The sequence below is a fragment of the Desmodus rotundus genome, chromosome 10 (genome assembly GCF_022682495.2).
Source record: "Desmodus rotundus isolate HL8 chromosome 10, HLdesRot8A.1, whole genome shotgun sequence".
Taxonomy (NCBI): domain Eukaryota; kingdom Metazoa; phylum Chordata; class Mammalia; order Chiroptera; family Phyllostomidae; genus Desmodus; species Desmodus rotundus.
Window position 1 is genome coordinate 23,997,638 of NC_071396.1, and position 19,202 is coordinate 24,016,839.

General features: G+C 39.3%; 1 protein-coding gene across 2 annotated transcripts in view; it reads left to right on the forward strand.

The window, feature by feature from the left end:
- Positions 1-19,202, forward strand: part of FMN2 (formin 2) — a 266,913-nt gene that overhangs the window by 163,795 nt on the left and 83,916 nt on the right. The gene's annotated exons all lie outside the window — the stretch shown is intronic.

The window sequence follows — 19,202 nt, forward strand, 5'->3', positions numbered from 1 at the left end:
CATGTGCGCAAGGGTCGACGCTTTTTTAAGGAGAGAAGACCAACTTCTCAAGGTCCCTGGACAGAATGTCTTTCACAGACTTGTAGAATTGAAAATTGTTTGGCGTGGTGAGGAAATCTTATTCCTTTGTTATTTAAAAAGCGATGTGTTTTAGAAATTTAGTTTTGGAAAAATCTTGGTTATTTGAATAGCAATCTTTTTCATCAGGAGGAAATTTGATTGTCTTGTTTTTACTTTATAGCCAAGAACATTTGTACATTTATCTTGTCATTTGTGAAAAGATGACTAGTCCTTCCCAACCCTCCCTTTGTGTACTTGCCCAAGATTTTGAGGCTCGTGGACTTTCCTGGGAACAAAATCTCTTCCTTCATGCATTTGGTCAAAAAAACCAAACATCTACGTGTATGTTTTATTGTTAGTTGAGCAGCTTTATATCAAACCATTTTTGAAGAAAGTCTAAAGTTCTTCAGATTTCTGAATTAAAAGTAACATTTATGCAAAAGCAACTAGTTTACACTTTTAAAAATTATTTCTGTCAGTAAAATCCCTTTTATTCCCAGTTATGGAGCCAAGAACACCTCAGCTATCAATTTAAACCTCTATCTATTGGGTTGGCCAAAAAGTTCATTTGCTTTTTTCCGTACGATGGCTCTAGTGGTGCGTAGTTGTCTTTAACTTCATTTGAAACAGCCTTGTTAGATTATAGTGTGACAGCTGTCCTATCAGTGTGCATTTTAAAAAACTTATCAAAATTGGTGAGTTTTTGTGCAGCCATTTTAATATTGAAAATGAAAGCAGATACGCAACATTTTTGGTGCATTATGCTGTATTGTTTCAAGAAAGGTAAAAATGCAACTGCAACGCAAGAAAAGATTTGTGCAGTGTATGGAGAAGGTGCTGTGACTGATCATATGTGTCGAAAGTGCTTTGTGAAGTTTCCTGGTACTATTGACATTTTGGCCAAACAGTTCTTTGCTGAGGGGCTGTCTGATGCATTGGAAGATGTTTAGCCGCCCCCCGGGCCTCTACCCACTAGAAGCCAGTAGTGGGAGAGAGCCGACATACTCAAAATGTCCAAATCAATAAAGTTATTCATGAAAATGAGAAGTATGTCTTTTATTTTATGGAAGAAAGTAAATGGACTCATTGGCCAAACCAATAGCTCTGTTAAGCACAGACAGGGAATGAATAAATTTACATGAGATTTTCATTTGATGTGTTTCTACAGGAAAATTACTCTTGTTCAGACACCGAAAAAGTTGATGCAACTTTTTAAGTGATTCTACCCCAATTTTTTTTTTTTTTTAATAAGTAACTTTTTATTTTTTTATTTTATTTTATTTTTTTTATTGTTATGCAATTACAGTTGTATGCCTTTTCTCCCCATCCCTCTACCCCACCCCAGGTGAACCCACCTCCCTCCCCCCTCTCCACCCTCCCCCTTGGTTTTGTCCATGTGTCCTTTATAGTAGTTCCTGTAATACCCTCTTCCCACTATCCCCGCCCCCATCCCCCACCCCCGCCCTGGCTATTGTTAGATTGTTCTTAACTTCAATGTCTCTGGTTATATTTTGTTTGCTTTTTTCTTCTATTGCTTATGTTCCAGTTAAAGGTGAGATCATATGGTACTTGTCCCTCACTTCCTGGCTTATTTCACTTAGCATAATGCTCTCCAGTTTCATCCATGCTGTTGCAAAGGGTATAAGCTCCTTCTTTCTCTCTGCTGCGTAGAATTCCATTGTGTAAATATACCATAGTTTTTGGATCCACTCGTTTGCTGATGGGCACTTCGGTTGCTTCCAGTACTTGGCTATTGTAAATTGTGCTGCTATGAACATTGGGGTGCACAGATTCTTTTGGATTGGTGTTTCAGTGTTCTTAGGGTATAATCCCAGCAGCGGAATTACTGGGTCAAAGGGCAGTTCCATTTTTAGTTTTCTGAGGAAATTCCATATTGTTTTCCACAGTGGCCTCACCAGTCTGCATTCCCACCAACAGTGCACAAGGGTTCCCTTTTCTCCACATCCTCTCCAACATTTGTTTGTGGATTTGTTTATGTTGGCCATTCTGACTGGTGTGAGATGATACCTCATTGTGGTTTTAATTTGCATCTCTCTGATGGCTAGTGATGCTGAGCATCTTTTCATATGTCTCTGGGCCCTCTGTATGTCTTCCTTGGAGAAGTGTCTGTTCAAGTCCTTTGCCCATTTTTTAATTGGGTTGTTTGTCTTCCTGGAGTGGAGTCGAGTGAGTTCTTTATATATTTTGGAGATCAGGCCCTTGTCTGAGGTATCGTTGGCAAATATGTTTTCCCATACTGTTGGTACTCTTTGTAATTTGGTGCTGTTTTCTTTAGCCATGCAGAAGCTTTTTATTCTGATGAGGTCCCATTTGTTTATTCTTTCCTTTATGTCCCTTGCTTTAGGGGATGTGTCTGTGAGGATGTTGCTGCGTGGAATGTCTGAGATTTTCCTGCCAATGTTTTCCTCAAGGACTTTTATGGTGTTACGGCTTATATTTAAGTCTTTTATCCATCTTGAGTTTATTTTCGTGTATGGCGTAAGTTGGTGATCGAGTTTCATTTTTTTGCACGTAGCTGTCCAGATCTCCCAACACCATCTGTTGAAGAGGCTGTTTTTGCTCCATTTTATGCTCCTGCCTCCTTTGTCAAATATTAATTGATCGTATAGACTTGAGTTTATTTCTGGGCTCTCTATTCTGTTCCATTGGTCTATGTGCCTGTTTTTATGCCAGTACCAGGCTGTTTTGATTACAGTGGCCTTGTAATACAGTTTGATATCAGGTATTGTGATCCCTCCTGCTTTGTTTTTCTTTCTCAAAATTGCTGCAGCTATTCGAGGTCGTTTATGGTTCCATATGAATTTCTGCAATGTTTGTTCTATATCTGTGAAATATGTCATGGGTACTCTAATAGGGATTGCATTGAATCTATAAATTGCTTTGGGTAGTATGGCCATTTTGATAATGTTGATTCTTCCAATCCATGAACATGGTACATGCTTCCATTTGTTTGTATCTTCCTTAATTTCTTTCTTCAGTGTTGTGTAGTTTTCTGAGTACAGGTCTTTTACCTCCTTGGTTAGGTTTATTCCTAGGTACTTTATTTTTCTTGTTGCTATATCGAATGGGATTTTTTTCCTGATTTCTGTTTCTGCAGTTTCGTTGCTGGTGTACAGGAATGCCTTTGATTTCTGGGTATTGACTCTGTATCCAGCTGTTTTGCCAAATTCATTTATTAGGTCGAGTAGTTTTTGAGTGGAGTCTATAGGGTTTTCCATGTACACTATCATGTCGTCTGCAAACAGTGACAGTTTCATTTCCTCCTTTCCAATTTGGATGCCTTTTATTGCTTTTTCTTGTCTGATTGCTGTGGCTAGGACTTCCAATACTATGTTGAATAGGAGTGGTGAGAGAGGGCATCCTTGTCTAGTTCCTGATCTTAGTGGGAAAGCTCTAAGTTTTTGTCCATTGAGTGTGATGTTGGCTGTAGGTCTCTCATATATGGCCTTAATTATGTTGAGGACTGCTCCCTTTATTCCCACTTTGCTGAGTGTTTTTATCAGAAATGGGTGCTGTATCTTATCAAATGCTTTTTCCGCATCTATTGATATGATCATGTGATTTTTGTCTTTGCTGTTGTTGATGTGATGTATTATGTTTATTGATTTGCGAATATTGTACCATCCTTGCATCCCTGGGATGAATCCCACTTGGTCATGGTGGATGATCTTTTTAATATATTGCTGGATGCGGTTTGCTAATATTTTGTTGAGAATTTTAGCGTCTATGTTCATCAGCGATATTGGCCTGAAGTTTTCTTTCTTCGTTGTGTCTTTATCTGGTTTTGGGATTAGGATGATGTTGGCTTCATAAAAAGAGTTTGGGAGTCTTCCATCAGTTTGGATTTTTCCGAATAGTCTGTGAAGGATAGGGGTTAGTTCTTCCTTAAATGCTTTGTAGAAATCTCCTGTGAAACCATCTGGTCCAGGGCTTTTGTGTGATGGGAGTTTCTTGATGACTTCTTCAATTTCCTTTGCTGATATTGGTCTGTTCAGGTTTTCTGCTTCTTCTTCATTCAGTTTTGGAAGATTATATTTTTCTAGAAATGTGTCCATTTCATCTAGGTTTTCAAATTTCTTAGCATACAGGTCTTCATAGTAATTTCTTACGATCCTTTGTATTTCTGTGGTATCAGTTGTAATCTCTCCACTTTCATTTCTAATTCTGTTTATTTGGATCCTCTCTCTTTTTTTCTTGATGAGCCTACTTAAAGGCTTGTCGATTTTGTTTATCTTTTCAAAGAACCAGCTCCTGGATTCATTGATCCTTACAATTGTGCTTTTAGTCTCTATGTCATTTAGTTCTGCTCTGATCTTGGTTATTTCCTTCCTTCTGCTTGCTCTGGGCTGTCTTTGTTGTTGTTCCTCCAGTTCTTGTAGGCGTAGGGTTAGGTTGTTTGTTTGAACTGTTTCTAACTTCTTAAGGTAGGCCTGTATTGCTATGAACTTCCCTCTCAGGACTGCCTTTGCTGTGTCCCATAGGTTTTGGGTTGTTGTGAGTTCGTTTTCATTTGTTTCCAGGAAGTTTTTGATTTCTTCCCTAATCTCATTCTTGACCCATTCATTGTTTAATAGCATGCTATTCAGTCTCCATGCTTTTGAGTGTTTTGGGTTTTTACCCTTGGGGTTGGATTCTAGTTTCAGACCCTTGTGGTCAGAGAAGATGCTTGATATGATTTCAATTTTCTTGAATTTGTTGAGGCTTGCTTTGTGTCCTATCATGTGGTCTATCTTTGAAAAAGTTCCATGGACACTTGAAAAGAACGTGTATTTTGCTTCTTTGGGATGAAAAGCTCTGTATATATCAGTTAAGTCCATTTCCTCTAAGGTATTGTTAAGTGACACAATATCTTTGTTGATCTTTTGTTGGAAGACCTGTCCATTTTTGATAGTGGGGTGTTAAAATCCCCTACTATAATTGTGTTGCTGTCAATATCTTTCTTGAAATCCTCCAAGATTTTCTTTATGTATTTGGGTGCTCCTATGTTGGGTGCATATATATTTACAATGTTTATGTCTTCTTGGTGGATTCTTCCTTTGAGTATTATGAAGTGACCTTCTGGGTCTCTCTTTATGGCCCTTCTTTGGAAGTCTATTTTGTCAGATATGAGTATTGCTACCCCTGCTTTTTTTTCCTGTCCGTTTGCTTGGAAGATTTGTTTCCAGCCCTTCACTTTCAGTCTGTGTAAGTCTTTTGTCCTGAGATGGGTTTCTTGTAGGCAGCATATGTGTGGGTCATGTTTTCTTATCCATTCAGCTGTTCTATGTCTTTTGATTGGAGCATTTAATCCATTTACGTTTAAGGTTATTATCGATAGGTAGTTATTCATTGCCATTATTTCCTACCTGTGTTCCTCTGTCTTTCTCTTTTCCTTCCTTTCCTTAAAGCAGTCCCTTTAGCATCTCTTGCAGAGCTGGTTTGGTGGAGCTGTATTCTTTTAGACTTCTTTTGTCTGGGAAACTCTTTATTTGGTCTTCTATCTTGATTGAGAGCCTTGCTGGGTAAAGTAGTCTTGGTTGCAGGCCTCTGGTTCTCAGTACTTGGAATATTTTTTGCCATTCTCTTCTGGCTTGGAGCGTTTCCATTGAGAAGTCAGTTGCTAACCTTATTGGGGCTCCCTTGTATGTTACTTCCTTTTTCTCCCTTGCTGCCTTTAAGATCCTCTCTTTGTCTTGGAAATTTGCCATTTTAATTATGATGTGTCTTGCAGTGGGTCTCTTTGGGTTCCTCTTGTTTGGGACTCTCTGTGATTCCTGGATTTGGGTGACTTTTTCTCTTCTCAGATTAGGGAAATTTTCCATCATTACTTTTTCAAACAGGTTTTCTATCCCTCGCTCTTCTTCTTCTCCTTCTGGTATTCCTATTATACGGATATTGTTACGTTTCATGTTGTCCTGCATTTCCCTTATTGCCTCTTCATTCTTTCTGAGCCTCTTTTCCTTTTCTTGCTCCTTCTGGGTGTTTTTTTCTACTTTGTCCTCCAGCTCGCTGATCCGATCCTCTGCTTCGTCAAGTCTGCTTTTAATTCCTTCTACTGTGTTCTTCAATTCAGAAATTGTATTCTTCATTTCCTCTTGGCTCTTGTTGATATTTTCTATTTCCTTTTTCATGTTGATATAGTTTGCAGTGAGTTCATTGTAGTTTCCTTGTAGTTTCTGGTAGTTCTCTTTGAGCTCAGAGAGCTCAGTGAGCTTCCTGATGACCATTGCTTTGAACTCAGTATCTGATAGTTGACTTGCCTCTTTTTCGGTTAGTATTCTTTCTGAGACTTCCTCCTTTCCTTTCATTTGGGAATTGTTTCTTTGTCTTCCCATTGTTTGTGAGGCTCTTCTTGTTGGCCTCTGCGTCTTAAATTGCTTTGTTCTGACTCCCTGGATTTATGATATGAACTTCTATGGTAGAATGCCAATGGGATTCGGTGGTGCTGTCTCCTTACTCTCCTGTGCTCACTGGTCTTGAGCTGACGTTTATGTGTTTAACACGGTCTAACTCTAGTCTTTTCAGCACTCCAGGTTTTGTTGTCTCACCTGTGGGAAAAAGAGAAAGGGGGGGCAAAAGAAAAGAAAAAAAAAACACACACACACACACAAAACAAACCAAAACAAAGATGGGAAGGAGGGAAAAAGGAAATAGGAAAGGAGGAAAGGAAGGAAGGAGGGAAGAAGGAATAAAGAAAGATCGGAGGCAAGATAAGAAGGAATTTTAGCAAAAATTAAAACATAGAAATAGATAAAAGAAGGCAGGAAGAAGACATAAAAATGGTAAAGGATGGGAGGAAGAAGGAATGAAAAAAAAGAAAAAAAGAGAGAGGAAGAAGGAATTCAGGGGGAAAGGAAAAAAAAGAAAAAGGATAAAAAAAAAAAAAAAATCTTCTGTTGGCTTTAAACCGGTCAGGTTATTTCTGCTGGTGTCCTGTCTGTGCAACGGGAGGGGGTGGTTGGAAGGATTGGTTTCACTTTTCTCTCTTCCTGGGTCACACTCTTCGCTGTTTTGTAGGTGTGGTCCCTGGCAGTCAATCAGTCCGTTGATCAGCCAATCCAGCCGCTTTGGCTTGTGACGCGTGCGCTCGCAGCAGGGGAATCCAGCCGCTTTGGGTCTGTGACGTTATTTTGTGCCCTGAGCGCGCAGCCGGCGGACCAATCGAGCCACCAGGGCTTGGAACGCTGGCGCGCAGGTGGCGGATTCAGCCGCCTTGGGGTTAGGACACTCGCCAGCAGCTTTGTGTTTGGAAAACGGGCACCCAGCCGGCCCTGTGCTTGGTGAGCGCGCGCAGCCCGCTGAGCCACAGGCTCTGTGCTTGGGGGCCCGATCCAGCCGCCCTGGGCTTGAGTCTCTCGGGCGGGCGGGGCCGCCCTGGGACTGAATCACGCAGCACTCGGTTCCCAGGTTTTGGGCCTGTGGGTGGAGCAGCTAGTCTCTGCTCCAAATTATCTCGGAGGTTTCAGGTGTGGGCGCCCCTCCGGGGTTTCAAGTGTGGGTCCCGTTCGCTAATCTGCTCGCGCGCGCTCGACCGGACCTCAGGTGAGCGTAGCAGTCCAGGGGTGGAGGGGGAGGGGCGCCAGGGGCCTCGGCTACTACCGAGAGTTCTCTAATTAGCCCCTGAGTGTCTCTATTTTCTTTTTCTTTTTGAGAAATTCCTCCTTTTCAAGCCCCCCTGGTCTAATCAAGCACCTGGCTGCTCACAGCGCAGCCTGGCCCTCTCCCAAGACTCCTGCCGCAGCCCCTGCGCCAGGGCTGGCGCTTCTGCCGCCCTTGTACCGAGCGGTCCTGGGTCCCGTGGACCTTATTGTCCTTGAGCACTCTTCTTACCGTCAGATCTTTCAGTGTCCTCTATCTTTGGTCTCTGATCTTCGTGTATGCTGGAATACTGTTGGCTGTTCGCTCTGCTCCTCAGATCAGCTAGGTATTTCCCTGGCGTTGAGGAGAAGTGGACTCCGCTCCCACCTATGTTGCCGCCATCTTTACTCTCCTCTACCCCAATTTTGAAACGCTGATCCATATGGGTCTATATAGATCACATAATCAACATAGTAACGTTACATAGTTTGCTTGTAGTTCCCACACACTCGGCACCATTTGTCATGATCCTGAGCGTGTGTTCATTTGTAGTGCTGTGGGTACTCTCAGATGTGGGTGGTCACTTCCTGAGCCCAAGGATGCCTTCCGTGTTTTAAAAATAAATAAAAGTATCTTATGTTTGTATAACACTTACTATGTATGATGATTTTTAAAACCAATAAAAAACTATTCATATATACTATTTATCATAGTTCAAAGTTACAGCAGGTATATTGGCTTATTGGTTTGCCAGCATTCCTGGGGTGTCAGAAACGGTTCACACTTGGATCAACGATTCAGTCTTGCAAAGCAGGATCTTACAGTTTCCAAGTGCTTTGATAGGAGAAGAATGGTCGTCTTACTACCAGGGGATTTATGTTCACCAAAGAGTGGAATGTTGCCGCATTTATTTTTCATACCTATAGGCTTTCTTACAATCATTAGTAAATATACGTGTAGCCAGGAAAACAGCGAGTTCTCACGAGACTTAGGGAGAGAGAGAGAACTAACAGACCCCACCTGATGGGTTTGGAAGGACCAGTAAGCACTCCATTGTTGTACATGGGTCCTCCCGAGCAGTGCTGTGTCGGCTACAGAAGGTTAAACACCGAAGGGGTGTCTTAGCAATGTTCGAGTGCTCCCGAGGGGTGAGGCGGTAGTGATTTTAACTCAAGGGGTTTACTCTTTATATGTAAGAAGGCAGACTTCTCTGAAACGTCTGTTTCCTCAACTAGCACCTACAGCATTTCCCTCCCATAGTATTTTCTCGAGGGTGCGCACAGCTTGTGAATATTTGATGTCCTAGAAATGGGGTGTTTCCATGACCAAGTACGTATAAAGAATTCGCAGTGTTCTCTGGAAGAAGGGTTAGCAGTTCTGCGATGTATTTGACCAGGGAGTGCTTGTTTTTCACAGAGTATCCGGGCGGTTCTCTGGTTGGTGGAACACATTTCAAGAAGCACAGGCCCGGTGCCACGTTAGTAACAGAAGCAGGGCCCGTGCCTCCGACAGGCTGACAGAGAAGGTGGGGAAACGAAACTGCGCTTCATGAAATAATGCAATTATGTCTTGCTGTTCTTGTCAAGTGTGAACAGCTTGAGCTACTTAGGAGGCTGAGGTAGCCTTTAAACACTGACAGAAAGCGTAATTTAATCATACCTCTTATTTTTTTGCTTTTCCAAAATTTGAGATTTTATGTAGAAAAGGAGATGTTTTGCAACACAAGGAAGGAAATCTCGTGAGCCAAAACTTAATTCAATTCAATTTCTGGGAAGGATTCAGCATGAATGTAGCACTTCCTACTGACAAGGCATAAAATAAAACTGCCTCATGGCCCTTTTTGGAACGAGATGGGTCTAAATAAATGTGGTACGTGCATTTATCTGACTACATGGAAGTCAAATGGGAGATGATTGTATTATGTTATTTTGGATATAATTAGTTTAAAATAATGTGCATTTTGGTAAATGTAGCCTAGTAAAAATGATTCCGAATGATTAAATTAGGTGATTCATTTAGAAAAGGTCAAGCACTGGCTGGGTGGCTAAGTTGGTTGGAGCATCATCCCACACACCAAAAGGTCGTGGGTTCGATTCCTGTTCAGGGCACATACCTGGGTCGCAGGTTTGATCCCTGGTCAGGGTGCTACAGGAGGCAACCGATCGAGGTTTCTCTCTCACATTGATATTTCTCTCTCTCTCTGTCTCCCTCCGTCCCCCACCCCCTTCCTTCCATTTCCTCTCTCTCTAAAATCAATGAACATGTCCTCAGGTGAGGATTAAAATCATTGGAAAAAGATTCAAATATCCTGTCCACATTTTGCCAGAAGCAAGTCGTCTTAAGAAGGTTTTTAAAAAAATGAGATCATATATGTAAAGAATTTATCCCCATACTTTCCATTTGATAAATATCCAGTAAATAGTCTATTCATAATACGGAAAAAATGGAATAAAGAGTACGGATTAGTTAGACAAAGAGATAAGAAAAGCCATTAAGACACTCATTTCCTGCCTGAATCATTTCTTCTGCTTCAGTTCAGAGACGTGGCTTATTTGTAAGGAAAGACTGGGAAATAATGTGGGGTGGCTCAGATGTTTTCATAAGACAACCGAGTCTCCCGTTAACTCTGTAAGAGCAGAGCATCCACTGTTTGGTTTCTCTCCTTGTTCCTGAGATTTCCAAAGGGCGCCCCTGGCTCTCGGGGCTCAGTGACATGCAGTCTGTTAGCAGCCTGATCTGCTTTGATCTCTTCCGCTGTCAGCAGCTCTGCGTGGTGCAGTCATGCCAAACGATGATTTCTGGTCCAGTGCCCTCCTTCTGTAGAAACTGTAGCACTTGCCACGTGACTTCAGTCAGCTCAACACGTACTGAGCATTGGGTACTTAAGTTACCGGAACTGGGCGAGAATGTTTTCCTGCAAATTCTTCCCTACACCCTCGATTCCTCCCCTCACCTCCAGTGCCTGACTTGAAAATGTTTAAAATTAATTAACTCTATCTTCAAGCTGAAGTAATTTCAGTATCCAGAGATATGGGAAAACAGGAGTCTTTAAAATTATTTGTATTGATTTATTTGTGTTGTTGCCAATTATTTTTACAATTGTAAATATCTGATATTTATTTTTTGTTTGAGGAAAGAAAAATGATGTTATAAACTCAGTTCAAATGCACTAACTTCTTTTAAAATAACTTTTGGCTACAATTTAAAAATGAATATTAGTGCAGCATGGAAGATTAGAGAATACTGAAAACCGTAGTGTAGAAAATATATTTACCTATAATCCCACAGTCCAACGGTAAATAACCTTAATGTTTTGGTATATTTTTATCTGGTACATGTGTGTTGCACATGTGTGAATTATACCATTCGAGCCATAATGGGTATAATTTTTGTAATTTTTGTCACTCGTATATTCTCTGCTTTATAGTTGGATAATTTAATCTATCTACACGCACATCATGTCTTCCTTTTTTTTTAATTGTCTTGGCAAATTGTTCTGTGTTCTCTCTCTGACTCCTCCACTATATTCGGGAAGCTATAGATAGTGTTTCCATTAATTTGTTGGCTGGCCTTCACTGTTGACATATTTTTGGTAATTTATGTAATTTTATAACATGCTATGCATTTATTTTGTATATTTATCTTCCCAAATAAGGTAGCTATTTTAGCACATTCTAACTAATAATTAAACTACTTTTCATCTTTCTTCTAGTGATTTTTCAGTTTTATTTTAAAAATGACTGATACGTTTATTCATTAGGTACTATTTATCGGTGTATTTAATCAATCTTTATGCTACCATTATTACATCCTATTTTTGCCCTTCTCATTTAGTTGTTGCCCCAGGGACGGCTGGCGCATGTTAAACTGTTAGTCCAAAAGTGATGAAAAAAATTTCCTCCTCATTTCTGAATGATTATTTTGCTGGATCAAGTATTCTAGGTCAACTTATTTTTTATTAGTATTTTCAAGAGAACTTATTTTCCTTCCGCCATCTCTTATCACTGATAAGTCTGTTTCCAATCTAATTGTTATTCTTTCATGAATACTCTGTCTTCTCTTTGTGGTGACTTTTATCATTTTTAAATTATTTTTCTCCATCTTTGGCTTAGCTTTAATATGTTTAGTATGAGTTTATTTAATTTATTTGTTACTTTTCTATGTACATAGTAAGAACTTCCAGCTTGAAAACTAGTGTCTTGTAATGTCTTAAGAATTCTCAGTAATTATCTATTCATGTATTCATTTCTTTTCTCCCCTTTTTCTGAAACTCACTTTATATGTACACAAAAGCTGCTTGGTCTAACCCTCCATGTCTCCTAACTTCTCTTTCCTGTTTAAAAATCCACCCCTTTTTGCTATAATCTCCATGCATTCTTCAACATTGCCTTCCAGCTCATTAATTCTCTCTCTGATTCTGTCTAACCTGGTGTTTATATCATCAATGCAACTATTTTTAAATCATAATTTTTTTGTTTCTGAGATTTTTTAGTATGTTTTTTACCATCCTATTTTTACCATTAAATTAATTTTGGGGTTTTTTTGCATATTATTTTTCCTTTATCATTTTGAAGTTTACAAAAATATATTAAAGTCTTTTTCACATTTTCTATAGTTTTTGTTTCATCTGAAATGAATCCATCTTTTATTTGTTAATATTTATAAGATGTCATCCTACTCATCAGTTTTCTTTGTGGTATTTGAATGTTAATTGGAAGCAGCTGTTAGCAAATGGCAGCCTGGGGGCTCAGTGAGGCCTCCTTTGTAAATAAGGTTCAGTGGGAACATAGCCACACACACCCCAGCATTTCTGCATCATCTGCGATGGCTGTTGTGTTACCACTGAAGACTTTAAGGGCTGTGACAGAAACTGCCAATCTGCCTGTCTTTTGTTCTCTCCTTTCTCCTAACCCCCCAAAGCCTGCACTTCCTTGGTTTTCCCATTGCGTTGACTTGGCCTTCCCTTGGCCAGAACCAAACCTTCCATCAGCAGCCTGGGCTCCTGCCTGGTGGGTGTGGTCGGTTCATTGCAGAGTCGGTCTTCAGGTTACTGAAGGATGTGGCTCAGATCATGCCTGGATATCCGTGTTTGCCTGCCCTTGCTGCCCCAGCTGCATAGGGGCTGTTGCTGTTTTTACCCCCCTTTCATGGCTTGGGGAGCCCATGTGAGCTCTGGGTTTTCAGTAGGGAGACCGGTGCCATTCCCTGCCTTCTGCATCTCCCATTGGTCGTCTCTGCGTAAGCCAAGATCTTTACGTCTCCTCCACTCGCGCACTCAGTTACCTCCCACTTGGGCACTGCTTGTCAACTTGCGTCTCCCTGCTAGTTCTGGTCCAAGGAGATGGTAATTTTTACTGAAATATATTGTGTCTGTTTTGTTTTCTTGTTTTATGTCCTCGTTCATTTCTATGTGTTTTCAACAGAAGGAAGTCTCAGCCTATTAATTAATTTATCATTCCAGTTACGTGGACATCTGTATTCACTTTCATATATATTTTTCCCACTGAAAATTTTAATAACATTTCCCAGGTCTCTTGGGAAGAAGGTCTCTTAATATAATTTAAAAACATTTAAGATGGTTTCATAATAATCTCTTCTAGTTGTGCCATAATTTAATGAATAATTTTTTGTAATTTATTTATTTATTTTTATTCAGTTACAATTGTCTGCATTTTCTCCCCTTCCCTCCACCCCACCCCAGCCAGTCCCACCTCTACCCTCCCCCTTGATTTTGTCCTTGTGTCCTTTATAGTAGCTCCTATAGACCCCTTTCCCCACTATCCCCTCCCCACTCCCCTGTGGCTATTGTTACAATGTTCTTAATTTCAATGTCTCGGGTTATATTTTGTTTGCTTTTTTCTTTTGTTGATTATGTTCCAGTTAAAGGTGAGATCATATGGTATTTGTCCCTCACCGCCTGGCTTATTTCACTTAGCGTAATGCTCTCCAGTTCCATCCATGCCATTGCAAAGGGTATAAGCTCCTTCTTTCTCTCTGCTGCGTAGAATTCCATTGTGTAAACGTACCTGATATCAAACTGTACTACAAGGCCACTGTAATCAAAACAGCCTGGTAGTGGCATAAAAACAGGCACATAGACCAATGGAACAGAACAGAGAGCCCAGAAATAAACCCAAGTCTTTATGGTCAATTAATATTTGACAAAGGAGGCAGGAGCATAAAATGGAGCAAAAATAGCCTCTTCAGCAAATGGTGTTGGGAGATCTGGACAGCTACATGCAAAAAAATGAAACTCGATCACCAACTTACACCATACACAAAAATGAATAATTTGATTCTTATAAGAAATAACTTCTACCAATTTTTCTACTTGTCAGAAATATTGTGTTGAACATCTTTCTTTATAACCTTTTTACTATATTTCTTATTATTTCCTTAATATAGATTTTTGGAATCATAATTACTGGATTAGAGGCAGTGAACATTTGTTTTTTTCAGATTCTTGATATTTCCTACCAAAATGCTTTCTAGAAAGGCAACTGAACTATTTAATGGGTTGGTTATCTCATCAAATAGAATAGAGTAATAAAATTTATGAATTTTAGATTAGGAAGGAATCAGAGATATTATAGACTAATAATTATCATCCGAGCAATATTTATCAAATCACTAGGAAATAAAAAATTAAGACATAGCCTTTCCCCTTGTAGCTCATAGACTAATAAGAAGACCAGCGGTTGTGGGTATGTGTGTACTTATGCACACACATGCTGCTATATGGTATAACAAGCATTTTGTAGTTCTATAAATAAGATACTGCAGAAACCCAGAGGAGGTGATGACTAGATATACTTGGAAAGTTATGTTAAAATGGACTTTGAAAGATCAGGAAAGTTGTGTTCAGGAGGAAGAAAAGGGGAGTTTCAGGCACGGGCAAGAACGTGAGCATAGTCGCCAGTTGCTACTGTGTGCACTTGGACCCTCTGTTGATCCATGAGGCCAGGGGTTTGTTTCTCAGGTTTAAATCTGCGGGATACCGAATATTCATGTATGACGTTTGGCTCATGACAGCAGAGTTCATAGCTAAGGTCAGAATTGTACAGACTTATGGTCTGGAAAAAAAAAACATACCCGTAATTTTGATATGCCTTTTGCTATGCTTCACCCGCTTCTGGTGAGTTCCATAGGCCATTTTTGGTTAAATTGAGAATTACTATTCCCTCCTGGAAATCCAAGGTCATCCTTAGCGTAAAAGTGATACAATTTAAAAATTCCCATTCTAAGATAGATTTTAATTAGAAAATAGGTAAGAACAAGAATCTTTCAAATTACAGTGCACTTTAGCCTGGCTTATGAAAGAGTGGAAGGGGTGCTAATAGAATCGTTCTTGTCGGGCTCAATTTTTTCTTTTATGTGGCATTTCTATGTGAACCTGTCTTCTATTACGTTATGTGTATCTGTCTACTGTAATGTACATTTAATTTTTTAATATATTCATTTTAGAGAGAGAATAAGGGAGAAAGGAAGAAACATCAATTTGTTGTTCCACTTATTTATGCATTCATTGGTTGATTCTTGGATGTGCCCTGACCAGGGATCGAACCCACAACCTTGGCGTATCACAATGATGCTCTAAACAACTGAGCTACCTGGACAGTGCTATAACGCACATTTTTACACGTAGTCTATCAAATTTTCTTTATCATCATATTCTCATCTAAAACAGTGGAGCTGTCTTTTCAATGCACGTACTTCTCCTCGTTGGGATTGATTTTCCATCAAGCATGTCTATAAAGTACTGAGCCTGGTCTGCTTAAGTCAGCAAAGTTTAGCCAAATATGTGTCGTCCTTCAAGGGAGTACAACTCAGAATTGACATTTATTGAGCACTTTTTATTGTCAAGATATTTTGCTTGATGCTTGGAGGGAAAACATACAAGTGGATAATTACACTAAAATATAGTAAGCCCGATGCTTTACTTCATGAATACTTTACTGGTGAGAATGGAGCCATGAGATATGAATACTTTACCAGTGAGAAAATTTACTGAAGACAGTTTTAGCAGGTGAATCATCCAGTTCAATGGCATAAGATGAGTGCATTCTTGACATTGTGAACAATCTTACATGACTCAAATACAGGCTGAGTGCAGGGGACTAGAAAGCAATAAAACCACAGGGATATGTACCAACCAGGTTCCAAAAGTCAACTTAGCCCTGCTGGGCAGGAAGACTCTAAATGGATGAGGGGTCTATGTGTGTGTATTTGGAAAAGGTGGGAAGGACACTGAAGGCTGGGCAGGGAAGCATTTCAGGCAGAACAAAAGTCTAAATACTCCTGTATTCTTGGACATTTCAGGACGAGATGGGAGAGCTCACATAGTAAAGTTTATACACTGTATAAGGACATTACATTTTATTCTAAATGCAACATCCAGCCACTAGAGAATTGTATTTAGGAAACTGGAGTGATAATGATTTATGTTTTGAAAATACTTTTCTAGCAAGCATAAAACTTGGGAGACTTCGGAAGGAACTTAAATAAAAGATAGTAAGGATTTTGACCCAGAGGGAGGGAAACAAAGGAGATGGAAAGAACTAAACATATGTTTCTAGTTTTTAGGGGTAGTGAGGGTGGCATAAAGTAATTATTTAGATGTCTCTGTGTATGAGGTACTATGTAAGTACTTCTTTAAAAAATTGTATCACTTCATAATTTCCATCTAGGCAACGCTATGTTGGCTACTGTAATGCTTTTCTGTTTGAGATGCTTACATTTCTTTACATCAGCTTTGAAAAAAAACGTTTTGATTTGTGGCATTTTTTTCCCAAAGTCAACAAGCTTCCAGTGTCCTTCTCATTGATCTTCCCTCCCACAGACCAGTATGTAGTGTGCTTGTACTGGCTTCCGGTGACCATTTCTCAGGATTCTTAGGCTTTTCATTAATTCAGTAGTAGCTTTGTCTTGTGGATGGGAGAGTTTATGAGAAGAAAATCATGCCATTAGTCATTTAATTCTAAGATGTGATGCCATTTACTCATTCTAGAAAAAAGCAGTAAAGTTGTACTTTCTTATTTTCCCCAGTTGCATACTTTTCTGACCCAACTTCCTTGTAAAAACCATAGTTAATCAGAGACAATTAGTTCTCTGACATTTCAATTTAAGATTTGTTTTATAAATTCATGATTGTATTACAAAGTACATTGTGCAAAAATGTTTTCTTTTTGTGCAATAGCCAACTTAGATTCATTCAAAGCCACAAGATACTATTTCTCACAGAGACCCTGTATAAGCAAATTATCACACAAAAGCATAGTCTTCAAATACATAATACACAGTCACCGTGGGATTAAAGCCATTTGTGGTTACTCTCCAAGGGAATGTTTCATTCTCCATGCCCAAGGTCCTGCAGTTACTTCTTCTTTCATTTTCAATTGCAAATGCCAACTGATCCTTCTATACCCAGCTAAAATATTCCTCTCCAGTGACGCTGTTTGCATGAACTTGCTGTGTAAGGGACGTTGGTAAAGGTGGGCTACCTAAATGGGGATTTGCAGAGGCACATGCCAACATGTTAAAAGTTACAGAGTAAATGCCAATGACTTTTCAAGTTACACCTAAAATTGGAACCCATTTTCCAGTGGGAACACATGAGAGACTTTTGTTCTTCCTATCCACTAGCTAGAGTTTTCTTTTCATTTGGGGGCCTCACTCATACTTTCCAGTATCAGCCCTTGGACACAATACAAAATCTTTTTGGATTAGGAAGGTCTTTAAATTAAACAAAAGTCTACATGTTTGGAATTACTCAGTTATGCCAACAGCCTTTAACACTATTTTTTTTAAATATTTGAATTTAATGGTAACACAATTTTCCAAGAACTCTATCTTATGTTATGTTTTTAATAATGTTACTAAATGACCCTTCAAGTTTGTGAGATTTCAGTGTTTGGTATTTTTTAAAAGATAAAATTCACGTAGTCACATGCCAATTTTAAAGGTGATAAGTAGTAGCCAGGATGATGTTAGGCACCAAAGTGCACGACAGATAAGAGAAGAATGGGGCTCAATCTTGTAAATTTCCTTATTCAACATATTTATATGTAGTATTGAATATGTAAGTGCATATGTAAGAAGTATACATACATAAGTACATACAAACTCTAGAATTTACCTTTTGTTTTTAGAGTTATCCAATAGGTATTTCCTTCTGAATGTAATGAATAAAGTCTTCCACAAATAATTGCACTTGTTATACATCACAGTGAACACCTTTGTAATTTGTATTGGGATTTGGTGCGCTTGGCTTAAGATTTACATGGTATTATATGTGACCCACCCCTGGACGCTTTATATCCAGATTAAGGAAAGTCACGGTCATTGGCATAGTTGAAAGTACATTTTTTTTCCACACAAAGTCTTAGTGCTTCCTCTCTATCTCAAACACGAGGCACACAGAAATGAACGCACGGTCCTTGACTTCAGGGAATACAAATTATAATCAGAGATAAATACATGTAAACAAATAAATGTAATAAGACAGTAGCATTGACTGCTGTCATTTTTTGAGAGCTTCTTAAAAGTTAGGTCAGCACTTAATGCTCAGCTGCCCTGCCTTCATCACCCCAATTTCTACTTGAGGAAGTTGGGGCTCAGATAATTTCAGGACTAGCTCAAGATCACATAGCTATTCGTAGAACCAACCTTGAATCCAGATCTATTTTACTGAAATCTTTCCTGTTACTTTATTTCATCCACACATGTTCTGTAGAATAGGGAGACACAAAGTTCAACAAGATGAGCGACCCTCCTGGCTTAGGGTGAGAGTTAAACCTCGCTGCAGTAGTTGTGTATAGATTGGTAAGTCCAAGGTCAACAACTGATCATACACGGTAAGAGTATTTCAAGTGGATGAATAGCATGTATAAAGCATGGGGAAATTTCAGTATATATGACATTTTCCAAATTGATAAGAAGTTCACATTGACAGGAGAATCCAATTGGTTCTTCCATTTATTCCACTGATAATTGTTGAGTGCCTGTTGCCTGCGAGGAAATGTTCCAAGTACTAGCAAAAAAAAAAAAAAGTGAAGTGAGTAAATAAAGATGAATGTTCTCGTCTGTCCTCAAAGAGAGTGTAATTTTGTGACTCACTAAAGATCCAAACTATCGGTGGTGGACTTAATTTTTTTTTTTTACTTTTTAATTATACAAGTCGTTATGTGAATCTTTCTGAAATATTTTAAAAGCAAACTCCAGATATGTCATTCCACAAGGGTATACTGGGGGGGGGGAGATTGAGAGATTGATTTCTACTCATTATACAGGTGAGAAATAGAATAATTAGAGTATTTTAGTAAGGAAAAAACTGCCTGGGAGAGATATGAATGCACATCACTAGGAAAAAAACCCAGATACCTGACAAGCACCTCGTGTGGCCTTCTGGAAGGAGGATGGAAATAAGGTGGGGCTGCCAGTAAAGGACCTGAGAGGTTTTTTGGATCTAAAATTCTACGTGGTTCCCCGTGTGTACAAGAAAATCTATACGTAAAAGGGAAAAGATGGAAGAAATAGAAAAGAATCGTTTTTGCTTGCATTTTTAT